Source organism: Anser anser (assembly GCF_964211835.1).
Source record: "Anser anser genome assembly, chromosome: 2".
Classification (NCBI taxonomy): Eukaryota; Metazoa; Chordata; class Aves; order Anseriformes; family Anatidae; genus Anser; species Anser anser.
The window spans coordinates 26,645,335-26,659,323 of record NC_139721.1 but is presented as its reverse complement, the minus strand read 5'-3'; the positions used below and the strand labels follow the sequence as shown (position 1 = coordinate 26,659,323).

At 39.3% G+C, this 13,989-nt stretch overlaps 1 long non-coding RNA gene across 2 annotated transcripts; it reads left to right on the top strand.

Annotated features, from left to right (window-relative positions):
* Positions 1-18: 18 nt before the first annotated feature.
* Positions 19-4,804, top strand: LOC310895794. 2 transcript variants are annotated; one of them, XR_014580959.1, is made up of 4 exons: positions 19-90; positions 192-265; positions 461-566; positions 3,990-4,804. It is a non-coding gene; the product is annotated as an uncharacterized lncRNA (long non-coding RNA). The 2 variants fall into 2 exon arrangements; XR_014580960.1 differs by having other exon boundaries at positions 461-612.
* Positions 4,805-13,989: the final 9,185 nt, after the last annotated feature.

Genomic DNA, 13,989 nt, shown 5'->3' with positions numbered 1-13,989 from the left:
TTAAGGTGCTCTGAATTAGCTCCTGCCACTAATGGTTACAAGGGTATACACAGAAGGGGCAAGATCCCTGCAAGCAGTTGCTAGCAAAAGGTAGCAAGTACAGAAGGGTGTGGGTGATTCATATTCCTTTCTTCACTGTGCTTATTTTCCTCTCAGACAGAGCAGCTGTATTAGTTGTAGTTTTGTTACAGATCTGGATGGCAGAGATACATGCTGGCCTATTGACCTCACTCCATATGTCTCAGCTATTCTTCACCAGAAATGAGTAAGTAGTAGCAGACTTGACAGTCTTCCCACTTTCCATTCATGCCCTTGTTTGTCAGCTGTGTGGTTTCTGAGCCCTGTCAGGTTGCTCGCTAGGCTTGGCTAACAGCACTTGTGCTAGTTACGACAGAGTCATCTTACACCTTTTCATTGCACAAGCTTTGTCTCTTCCTTCTTCTGTGGGACCCACGTTCAGGCATGGACTTACGCTGATCAGAGGAAGAAGTTACTGATGCTGCAGCAATTCCAGTTGACCCAAAATATACGTGGAAAATATCCTATAATTTGCCTCATGGCTGAAGGTGAGAATGAATAGAGCAAGAAATTGAGAGTTCATTCTTGTTCCAGGTAAGAATCTGGACAACAAACTTTCAGAGCCCAGGGTCTGACCAGCCTTAGATATTGCTGTAAACCTCCTCTTTCTGGCAGCTCAGGAGCAGCAGAGAAAATTAAAAGTAGAAAGATGAAATCTCTCTGGAGTTATAAGAATTAAGATATTAATTCTGTTCAACAAGCAGCAATTATTTTCTTCCACAACAAGATTCTATGCCAAGAAAGTCAACTGAGTACCTTGAACAAATAAGGCATAGGTTTATTCCCCTAAAAGACAGAATGCTAGAAAACAGTTAACACCAAACTGCCCCAGGACGGGTTCAGGGAATCATAAGGAGAAATGTGGCTGAGATTTACCCCCTCTCCTCTGTTAGATAGACTTGTGCTCCTACAGTTTATCAAGGCAACATAAGTAAACATTTTGACTTTGAATGCAGAAAACATTTACTTTTACAAATGGCTTCGCAAGTAATCTAGCTGCTGCCTGTGGGACTAGTCATGGAATAAATAGCTGCCAAAACAGGTTTAAGCTGTGGGAATGTGGAACAAAGAAGAGGATCTAGAAAACAATTTATTTTGGCTTTATTTAAGGCATTTCAGAAGCTGACTACATGAAGTATCTGGTTTAGTGAGTCATTGTAAGAAATACGCTGCCATACTGTTGGATGCAACCTGCAAAGAAACACAACACAGATATTGTTAAAACTCATGCCAGCTTTACTGGAACTATTCCAGCCTTGTTCAGACAAACATACTCTCACAGTAACACTATTTTAGCTTAGGGGTGAGCAGTGTTAACTGGTTCTTATATATCAATATAGCAAGAATTGGTCTGACCAATTCACAGTGGTTAAAAACTATTACAGTCAGTGGAGAGTTGTAATTAACTTTGTTTGTTTGTTTGTTTTAATAACCAAAATAGGTATTTTTCCTAAGCCTTTCTCTTTTATTATCTTTCCTTCTAATGGTCAGTAATGAAAGGAGAGTAAAAGCAGAAAATACTACAGAATCAAAAGAGTCAAGTTAGGATGTAACTAAAAACATGGAATGGTTTAAAGCTAGAAATAAACAGATTTTAATTATCACATTAATTACGAAAGTCAGAGAGAGGAAAGTCAGGCTGCAGCTGTGATCACCCTGCAGTTCCCAGCTCTGGCTAATGGCCACTTCTGGCCCTATCTTCTCATCACTGCCCTTCACCTCCTTCGTTAAAGTCCTTCCAAATGCTGCAATGGAAATGCATAGAAAGCCAATAGTAAAGGAGCTGATGTGGAACCAGGGAAGAAATCAGCACTGCATGTGCAGGAACAATACCAGCCTTTCTGCAGCAGCTATACTAGCAGAAAACATACAAAGATTTAAGGAAGCAGTTTTTTTCCCCTTTTTCCCTTCATATACCAACAGTTTATTTCTTCTTTTCAATTTCTTTTCTTTGTTATTTTTTCCTAATTTTTCTCTCTTTATTTTTTTTTTGACCTTTTCACTGCCACAATTAGATTCATTTGAGAGTTAATATACTCTATACAACTTTAAGGACAGCAATTTATTTTCATTGCCTTCTTCTTCCCCTCCTCCCCCTCACAATTGTTGTAATGACTTGCCCTAATTAAGTTTGAACAAATTATTCATTATGTTCCTAGATTTTCTGTGGTGTGATCACTTAACCTGCAAATTATAATTGCAGGTTTGGTGCCCATGCAGGTTGTTCATTATAACTGGTACCTACTAACTCCCTTTTAGTTGTCATTATAGCTTTACAATCAAGGAAGCTCAGACAGTTCCATTTGAAGAATAAAGAGGATACACTCTTAAAAGAAGAAGCACGTTTCTTCTTCAAATCCATATTGCTTTCATATAATGTCTTTACCTTTTACAAAAAGAATCTACTCAGTGATAGCTGGGTGAGTGTGGTAAGAATTAGAACACAGTCTGAAATCAAACCAGTACCTTTGAGCATATAAGAAATGGGCCAAAAATCAAACCAACATTTTTAGAGCTGAAAATTTGACCCAAGCATATTTTCAGGAGGCAGCTCCGCCTCAGCACTTGCAGCAGTAACTGTAGTCCTCTGCGCTGAAGAGATGTCTGGTGGATGTTATAGGCCTCCTCGCAGTGATTTAACTTCCTTGCAGCTTCCCAAATAATGAAGAGAGTGGCCTGAGACCTGAGCTGGTGATTCAGGAGGAAAATGCCACAATGCAAGGAAAACTCAAAACCAATAGATTTGAGCTTCCCCAAGAAAGGAAGGATGAGGTGGGAGGTGAAAGAAGGCTCTAGAAAAGGCTCTGGATGGTTCTAAAAAAGACTAAATAGACCCCAAAAGTTTGTGGGTTGTGTTTAGCAAGGTGCATAAATCCTGGACATGTATGCAAGCTTCTTGCCCCTGCAAAGCACATTTACATGTGCCATTAGAAGCTGCCACTCCTTCTGCAGAAATATCCTGCCACTGCAGAAAGTTTCAAACATGAAAAATAAATCTAGTAATTTTCACAGAATTTACTTAAAGTTTTAAATGGTGAGCAGCAAAGATTTTTTTTATTATTATTATTTTCTGTCATTCACTCTGAACTCTGGTAAAAGGATGGAAACAAAGTTACTGAGTTAGAAAATTATTTGGATCTGCGATATTTTTTAATTACCAGAACACCACCGATGCTGGATAAAAATAGAACCACGTTCTCTTCTGCTATAAATGGCAGAAGTTCATACAAATTGACACTGCTCTATTGCCACTTAATAACCTGTCTAACTTGGAGATGAAGAAGTAATTTGCTTCTTTTACTTTTTTATCTTTTGTTGCTTGTAGCATCTCTTGTGCATTTAGCTTTTCATTTCCAATAGCACCTAGAAACCTTCTGAAAGGTTTTTAAAAATTATTGACTTAGTGTCTGTACTTGTAGTCCTTTATTGGCTATGTTAATTAAGCTTTAGTTAGTAGTCATTTTGCTCTGATTTAAATCTAATTTTTTTTTCTTTATCATCAGACCTAGTCTGACAATTTTGCTCTGTATTCTCAGACTCGAGAGCTGTTGTGAGAAAGAGAGACAGCAACTTGTGGGGTCATAACCTTTGTGATTTCCTACACAGTTTAGATGAAGGCATGGTGAGAATTTAAGCTAGAACCATTATTCACAGGCAAACCCTCTTAATAAACATGTTTCAAAACAGATTTCAGCTGTGCCATCCTTTAAAATACAGGATGGAAGTTGCCCAGGAACTACAGAAGGAGATATATTTAGAGACTAGAGTAAAATAACTATTTAAGCAAAATCTGCTTGCAGATCTGCATAAACAACTGTCATGAGTGTATCATTAGCCAAATGGAACTGCATTTATGTGTAACTTCTTCAGGCTTCAAGAACTGAAGCATCACTGATATTTTTTTATAATAGAGACCGTGCCATGGAGTCATTGAAAACGGGTAAAAAGGACTTCAACCAGACCCAAGGAGTTCATCTCCATGGCAGGATCAAATCTGCTCCTGACAGAGAACCTCATCTCCAAATCATCATGGAAGAGACAGTCTGTGGTACCGGAATAAGTAAGACAGTGGTACTGAAATAAGTCTCTACAGCGGATCCACTTCTCTATGTGCTTTTCTGTCTGCACTATATTTACTTCTTACAGGAACTTGTACGAAGTGCAGATTTGCCGGAGAGTAGCGAAGGCCTCTGATAGCCCTCACCAACACATCATTTCCACCAGCAGGCCTTTCTTAGCCCCGTGCAGACTCCATTTGTTTGGGGGCTATTCCTGCACAGTTACTGAGGAAGGCAGTGAATTCCCATGATGAAACAAATCTTGCTACCAGCACTAGCTCTGTCCTACGACCATTTTATGCAGTGCATTCCCAGGCTAGCAGAGCTTTCTCAGTGCAATCATCACAGGAACATTCTGCAGCTCACCCAGCAGAGTCCAGCAAAGTGGTGCTGTCTTCTCCTTTCTAAATTGCCTTTTCTCTCTGGCTGTTCTCCTCCCTTACTAGGCAGTTTGCAGTGAAACTTCTTTACCTGTTTATCCTTTGTTTCTTCCTCATTCCTCCTTGCTGCTGTCCTGATCATGGCCAGCTATCACACAATTCTCCATCCTGCCATACTTCAGCCTTCTTCCTCCCTATCTTCCATGTTACTATCTCCTATGTTAATAAACTCTCTGGGATCTGGAAATCTGTTCAGTGTTTCACATTGTATTGCACTTGTGGTTACTACTGACTGGTGCAAAACTATTGTGTGTAACACTCACAGTCATCCTAAACTAGATGCAAGTCCAAAAGTTCACCGTTTCATTGTATATTGACAAACATTCAGCTAGAAAGTGTCCCTGACTTGCTGTAACCCCGACTTCACACCATGGCACTAACGAATTACCCCAGCTGAGCAATCTGTTTCCACCAGTGAGTATGCTGCTTCAAAAGCATAGAAAAACCCTGTTGCATCGCGGAATGTGTCTAGATACATTTAAAGCTGTAATCATGCAGCTGCTGCCAAGATTTTCACAACAGATAATGTGCAAAAACAATAAAAAATCAGATACTGAGGTGAGAGGTTTGCTGGAAAGTTTATTTTAGTTGTTGCCAGATCTGGGGAACAGAAAACTTTCAGCAGTTCACGGGGAGGAGCACTGGCACCAGCACTGGCAGAGTGCTGCATGTTCCTCTTGCAGCAGAGGGGGGTTCGCTGCAGTTCAAGCTGGCAGACTGGAGAGAGATGGGCAGGGAAAGTCCAGCCACCAGGGGAGAAGATGACACTGGGCTAGCAAGGTCCCAGGAGTGAACCAAGTGGCCCTTGATGGAAATTGCTGGCCGCCCTCATCCAGGTGAGCACATTCAGAATGGATCTACACCCCAAACAGAACAATGCTACTTAAATGAATTAAAATAAATAAATAAAAAAATAATGAAGCAAGACTTGTGCCAATAAATGGTAAAAAATAGCTAAAAGGCCTGATTCACACTCGTCTAGAATACAGCTTCCTTCAGGAAGATGTAGGCTGCTAGGTCATGGAGTTCGGTTTACTGGTTGTATTGACGCTGGCTTACTCAACTAATTAAAATCCTCATTAGTGATCTTAACTGAAAATTTGCTATTTTCAGGTCAGGTTTCTGCCTGCGTTCATTTGTACAATCCTGGGGTTAAAGCACAGAGGCTCAGCAGCAGAAAATAGCTCTTCCCAGCTATCTCACTGTCTCCTGGTGCGTCCTTGACAAATGACTTACCTCCTTGACTTTCTTTGCCATGCTGTAATGTGCAGACAAGGACTTCCTACTTGTCAGACACACAGAATCTAATTTCCTGGTATCCGAAAAATAAGGTGACGGAGAAAACAGGATTAGTTTTATATATTCAGACATTGACATTAGTCTGAGCAGTCTGTGAGCATAAATAGGGCAACTGGTTAAGCACCCAGAAGAGTTTATGATGCAACAGATTTGAAGCTGTATGTGCACAAGCCATAAAAGCTCTCTGAAAGCCTGTGACTGGCATACCTAGCAGTAACACTGGTGTGTGCAACACAGACTTGCTTGATTAAGGAAGAAGAGTAGAGGACTTTCACAGGGAGGTGTATAGATCTGTACATGAATACTGCTAGAAGTCAGGCTCTGAGTCACCACTTTCACCTAAAGCACACTGAACAAGTTTTCCTTGGCTTACTATGTCTTTAAAGGTTTTACACTGGTGTTCTTTAGGTAATCAGTTCATAATACTGTGTTTATGCAGCACACTGTAGGATTTCTACTTTTAGAGAGATTTTTCCAAGCAACGGATGCTAAATAGGACTGTTAAGATTTACGATGAATCTCCATTAAATAAGCTGAATATGCTTACTTAAAACAAATAAAACGGTACGTACATTAGCATTTAAGTTGTCTGTCTCCTCCCCATTATATTATGAACAAAGTTCAAATTGGGTCTAAGAATGTTTGAAAATTTTGTTTCTGTAATGAAAACCTTACCTTGTTTTCTTGTCACCAAGGATGTTTTGCAGTTTCTTTGCTCCAAATTCAACCCATACTTGAATATGTGTATTCTACATCTGGAGACATGAAAAACAATATAATGAAGAAACCTTCACTTTTTTAAATTTTTTTTTTTTTTGGTAATTGCTATATGGCTATTTGTATGTCATCTCTTTAAACACTGTTGATTAATATTCCATTTTCTAATTAATCGTTATTACTAATTTCCCCTTTTAATAAAGGAAATACTAGTGTAACTCCCACTAAAATAAATAGCCTTTGGCTTTTGCTTTACTAGAGAAGAATTGGACAGTACTCAGTTACTCAGATAACAACAAATCTGTATATTCCATTATTTTTAAACATGGAACAAAAGTTCTTTTATAAATTAAAAATCCAAATACTTTATAGCACTATATGGGTCAACTGGAGTTAAACTTTTTTTTTTAATATATATGAGATAGGAAATAATCACTCAGACATACTCAGAAACGACTTCCAGAGCCCAAATAAAAATATAAATCAGGAAGAGGGGAAAAAAAAAATCTTGTACAAGGTACAAGAACATGTACCTTGTCACTAAGCTAAATGATGCATTAAAAAAAAAAACTATTGGCAAAAGAACAAGATTAAGTGTTTGCCCTACTATTTTCTACCTGTAAATCTCAGACAATAACCATCAATGCAGCTGCACCAATCGGGGTTGCTGAAGAGTTTGAACCCCTGGCTGATGTACCTGCACCAGCCATTTCACTACATCAGTCCAAGAAAAAGCCTCACCAGTGCAGCAGTGCTCTGGGGCCCATGGCAATTGCATGTGACAGCTTGCTAGAGAAGATATTCCTGCACAGGCAGCCAAACTCTCAGCAGAAACAGCCCTGTGTTGTCCTGGGAAGGGCCATCACAGCGCTTTTGGGCACAATGCTGGCAGAGGGCCGGTGCAGGGCAGATGGACAAACCACAGCGGTCCTTCCCAGCAGCTCCACGGGGCAGCTGCATGTCCCACGTGCTGAGCCCCACGTCCTCCGGAGAGTGCTGGGTGGGTGGGTTCAGGAGCTGTGTCCTGCACGGGACCTGGCTATGCCATATGGGAAATCCCACATGCTCTGGGATATTTGGCAAGGCTGGCATCTGGCAATGCCTAAGCAATGCCTGCAGCGGGAGCCCAAGCCCTGAGCTCTGTGCTTTCAGAGGATAAAGAGGACCCTCAAAAGTCTCTGACACTGTTGGGCACTTGGATGGACTCTACAGCTATAAGCTCAGGGGCTGCTGATTTCTAGAGACTGTTTAGTCTTCCAAAAAGCATTATGAATTAGTGTCATGTTATATGCTGTATTAAGTATACAGCATTATCTTTACAGATGGTTTTCAAAAAATGTATGTCTCCACTTGGAAGGAATGAAAGAACTCTGGACAGAGCCAGATGGAAAATATAGAAAATGCTATGTGAAGCTTTGTGATGACACAAGAAGCAATTTGGGAACCAAACAAACAAACAAAAACCACCAAAAAATCTGCTCCATATTTTTAAATCAGACTATAAAGCACATGTCATAAGAGCTCTTATTCTTATATTAGTGTTCCCTAACTGCTGAGAATACTTGCTGAGAATACTACAAACTCAGCCCCAAGCTGGAAGTTCCTGGGATCAGAAAACAGAGGCTCCCAAGGTCCTTCCCTGAGATGTCACACAATGGGTCCAAGTTTCACTGTCATTTGTGACATAACTGCTAGATCTTTTCTCTATGTTCCATTATGGAATACTACAGCTTTGTAGAAGTTATCTTATAAAACACTGCCATCCCCAAACATTGAAGAATTATGCCTCCAGTCAAGCCTCCAAAACCTGGACTTAAGTGGTGGCTTCGAAGGCTAAGATTTACAGTATTTTCTATTAGTTTTATTTTCCTGATCCAATAACTCATATTTGGAAGTTTTTGTTTGTTTGTTTGTTTTGTTTTTTTCTTCAAGCATTTTAATTTATCTGATATTCATAATAATATGTCTCTTAAAAATAAAAATAAAAAACACATGACTCAATAAAATTTGAAGAAATGCAACGGTGCTTGCAGTATTTATAATTTTAAGGTTAACCATTTCGTAGCAACAGAAATGTTGAACAATACAACAGTGGTGATCTCATTTTAAAGATAGACAAAATGAGAAAATAAAATTAATGGCTTTCAAAGTTGCACCAGAAGTTACCACCCAGCGCGGAACTAGAGTAACTGTCATTTTCCAGCCAGACCATTAAGGTTCAAGGGGAAGAAGGAGCTGGGCAAGGGACGCTACACAATAAACACAGTGCATGAAACTGGTGTGAAACATCCTGTACAAAAATGGAGAATAATAAGGAGTTCAATATTCAGAGCAAGGAAAATGTAAGAGCTACAAAGGTGGGCTAGATGATCTCCAGAGATCCCTGCTGACATCAGTGAGTCTGTGACTATGTGCACACACAGTTCTGTGCATCTTCTATTCACTGTTGGCATGTGGATTGTTCACAAAAACTACAAAAAAGGTGTAAGGTATTTTCTGCCATGCACTGACTGCTGTCAAGTCAAATAAATAATGTCCTCCGTAATGTAGTAAGCAACATCAAAGGAGAGCAGGAAGAAGTTTTGAGATCACACAAACCAAAGAAAAAGTAACTATAGCATCACTTCAATAAATCGTCCATGGTTTAGTACTAGTATTTTTACAATTACTCAGTTTAATACCGATGTTAAAAGCATCACAAAGGTAAGCCACCCACCTTTACTATGTGTAAAATGAAACTCTAAAGACTCCCCTCTTGCGGATAATTTGATCCCGTAAGGGCAGGATACATATCTGGAGGTTTGAAAAATGAGAATTTAAGGAATATTTTTGGCTGAAACAGCAAGCGACATCATGGGACAGCTTAAGATAAACCAAAGATAACTGAGTTATAAATCATTATCCAAATCAACAATGAATTTCTTGGAAAAGGCCAAAGCACTATGTACAATTCTCTGGTTATTTAGACACAGATTGGATTCCTTACGGTGAATAGGATAGTGTGGGCTGTTAACTTAAACGGTTCAGGCATTGTATTTCAACATTGACAGTAGTCACCAAGAATGTCCATAAGTAACAAGTAAAAAAAAGTCAAGATATAGATGAGGTTAACCAATGTTAACAACAATCATACACTAAACATCATGTCAGGATCATAACTAAACAGAAGGATTTAGGGAGTAGGTTAAATGCAACAGTATTAGCAAATCCTCCCCCACAGAGTGATTCAATCCAGTTGCATAAATGTTTTAACTATAGTGCAATCAACATACTCAACGCATGATGACGCAGGCCTTACAAAAGCTAATGTTAGCATCATTTATTCTCTTTTCTTGCTGTTAGGGCCTGTTTTTTAAAAGGCAAGGACATGTCCTTTTTGTTAGTATGTATTAATATAAATAAGAAGAAAAACAAGAAAAACTGTTGGGTACACGCAATGTTGAAATAACGTAGTGGGAGCAGAATATCATCAAACTCTTACACATCCTTCTCACTTGCAATTCCATATACTGGAAATTACATGCAGGCAATCGTTGAAAGATTTATTAGAAGGCAATCCGATTTTGAAATTCTGCTCTCCAGAACAACCCTTCTAATTACATAGGCCCCAACCTCACTTTCACATTATGAAAGGCAAGCTGCCTGTGGCCAAAACAAACTAAACATATTTAGGCCCTTCCTGAGTACAAAATGTAACCAACATCTCTCCACTACCAGCATATTAAAAACCACTTAACACAGAACAATCACCAGCCCCCGATCCTATACCTGTACTTCTGGGGACATTCACGTTTCATCAACCGCATCAAATGCTCTCAGCTACGCAGGTGAAATGAAGCAACTACTGTGCACCAGAAACAGCTAGCATTTACAAGCTGTAAAGTACAGAAGCAACCAGTTATCAAGGACGGAATACTTCTAAGAAAGTAGTCACTGCATTTTATTTTGGGTGTCTTGGTCCTGCTCCTCAAGGAATCCTACAACATTTCTTTCTAAAGAAAAAAATGGGTGCTTTCACAAATCTGCTGGATAACAAACACTATGGACTCAGAGACAGGGATTTTGTTAGATTAAAATCTCCCTTCCCCTCCTGATGTATTTATTCCTCAGTTTCTTCTTCCTCTCTGTTTCTTCCTCCCTCTTTCTCTCAAAAACGTCAGCAACTTTGTCTTTGAAATGGTCTGAGACACAGCTGATATACTAGAAGACAATGATCTCAGCTTGTACTTAGCTTTGAAGGCTGATGTTTCTATTTCAGACCTGGGAACGGACTCACATGCCGAAAAACTTGTTGAATTTTCCCTGTGATACAAGCTGATCTAATAAAAGATAATTCTTCCTCCACCAGCAAACTTTGTCTTGATTATGATTGTAGGCTGTCATAACAACAGCACCACCATCGTTATTCTCCATGTGACATAGTCAATCACTACATATTTTTTGTCTTTCTATAAGCGGTGCATAAATCTAAAATAAACCAAGAACTGTGGGCTTTTTTATTTTAGATAAATGGCTCAGAGAGAGCAGGAGGGAGCACTCCAAATCGTACTCCAGCCAGCCGAGCTGTAACTCAGACAGAAAGTGGAGGAGGCAGTGAGTGGGGCAGGGGTGGGTGAATTTGTGGTTTCAGAAGACATATACAACCAACTGAATTAAAAAATTAAATTCAGAAATTAAAAAATTAAATTCAGAGTAAGGCAAGAACAGAGAGAGATATTCAACCAATGGCACCAAAATGGCAAATAACCTCTTGAACTAAACTGGAATTACTTGTGGAAAAATGTTCAATTAAATTGAATACCAAACTTAACCAAACAGAGGATATACGGTTGAAGACATTGGCGTCCAGGTTTCTTTTTACTTCTGCTTTAAAGGGTTGGCATCTGCCAGGAGTATCTTTTTGATGAGAAAACAGAAGAGAAAGAAAACTTGTCTGTAACAAGAGGAGATCATTTGCCAAACAAAGACAGGGGAGAACACAAGCATAGAGTGAAAAAGGACATGAGCAAAATAAGGCTGCCAAGAGAGGCTGCCTCTTGGGAGTGCTTGAATAAGTACACCGTGGGGGAAGGGAAAAGGAAGGAAATAAAAGGCATGCAAATATTTTGGCTAGAGGTACATGAAGAAAAAAATGAGTTGGTCTTAGAAACCCGATGCAGATCAAAGGGATCTGGTGAAGGAGATGGAAGGAAATGCCTCATGGCTTGGTCAGTGAGAGAGATTTCTGGGGCAGCATTAGAACCTCCATCCAAGATCGTACAGAAAATAATAATAATAATAGCCTTACTAATCATGGATCAGGAACAGAAAATTTTAAAGTGTATTTTTAACCACTGTTTTCACATAACTTCTGTTATAAAATGTATAAATTTAATTTCACGTTTCAGCATATGTTATAAACTTCAGTTGCTTCTGGACCTGATGACTTTTTCACACATGCAGATTAGTTTATTTTGTTAAATGCTTGACCTGCTAAAGGTACAGCAGACACTACCATGTCAAATTTATTTCATTGATGTTCGCTAAAATACCTTTAATGAGTAATGGAGAACTGTTCCTCAAGTGTCTATTTCCTTGACTAAACTGCCTATTTAGAGAGGCATGTGGGGCCTATTTAAAGAGGTGTGTGGGGGATGATCTTCACACATATTTTCAAACATCCATTTGAATCCATCAGGGTTTTATCCACACATTCATTCTTCACCCTTCTTTAAAGGACAGTCGTAACAAGTAGACAACTGAATTCCAGCATAAATGCGCAGCTGCTAAGTGTCACCTTCTGCACAGGTGTAGTTGTACTCAGCAGTGGAGGGAGAAGCAATTCATGGGCTTGTCAGAGGTATAAGGAGAGGATTTGTCTAAAGGATCAAAACCACTTATTTCAGTGATACACTACAAAAAGGCAGGGAGCTTAAAAGAAAACCTTTTGAGATGTGCATTGCCTACTGCATTTGAAAGACTATTTCATTCTCTTTTTCAGGGTATTTAAGACATGAGTCTTGAGCTCCCCAACACACTCTGAGCAGTCCTGAAAAGACTGAGAACTGATCAGTAAGAAAGCTCACAATGTTTTGTGCATTAGTTTTCCTCCACAAAATAGCTCACTTTAGTTTCCCTCTAGGGGTTTCTTTTCTCTTCTTCAGGTACAGTAACCTCTGTCGTTGATCATGTTCCTCTCTACATAATACTCTGAACTGTAAGGAGCTCATTTTCATTTCCCATTTTTATTTCAAAGTTATTTATAGGCTCCACCACACCCATGCTTGCTAAATCTCTAGCATCTCATTTATTTTTTCAGACTTTACGGTTCTCCTGAAAAAAGAACTACATTAAAAACATCTGATCCCATGTTCTCTCCCAAGTGGTTGCAAAGACCTATACACTGTTTCAGGGAAAAAAAAAAAAAAAAAAAAAAAAAGGGAAGGAAAACAATACTTTTAATGTTAACAAGGACAGTTATACATCCCTGGGAGGGACAGACTCCTTAACTAGTTTGTTACCTGCCAGAAGTCTAAGAGGGCACCAAATGGTGGATAGTGGGACAATGTGGAGAGATGAGTTTTAGTGGAGCCAATAGGAGAGGTATATCAAGTATTATCTTAGCTCAGAAATGGGGAGTTGAAAACGATTACAGTTTGCTGGCTTTTAGTTGAAAGGAATGTTCTTTTAGTTATGATAGACTTCTTAGATAGACGCCTCAAATCTTAAATATCTATAATTTAACCACCACACTTTTCTTTCCCCTCTCCAATGTTCACACCATCTACAAACAACTGGAATGTCTACCTCACCCAAAAAACGTATAGTGAGAGTTCTCCAGAATCTAACTTAGTGGATTTGAAACATTTAAGTATGGTTGTTTGTATGAAACTATGAACTTTAACCACAGTCTTGCCTCATGTAGCCTCAGCAGCCTCTATGGCTACTGAACCTGCGCTCTGTTCCCCCTTGGATAACCATCAGGAGAGGGCCTGTTGACCTCTCTGCACGTACAGCCATTCTTTCTGCACCTATTAGTAGCTCTCACATATTCTCACAGAGTACTGAGCTAACTGCACCAGTGGGTTCATATAAACTACTCAGCATTTCTCAAGAGGATCAAGAACTGCTAAAGTCACGAGCATGTTACAAGAAAAGCCTTCTGATTTCTTAAAATAACACTGCTATTTCTTGCTTCGTTGCATATTTCTCTACTGATGCATATTTTGTGAATTACAGATTTTGGTCATTTATAAGTTACCTAAATAAGACTGTTTTTGAATGGTGTACTATGTGAATATACATATCCAGAGGTCATTTACACGTCACTCTTAAAGCTGCACAATGGCATAAGAAAGCGTGTACAAAACCATAGTCACCATGGAGTGTCCCCAGAGGTGCCTAAGCAAATAACTGGC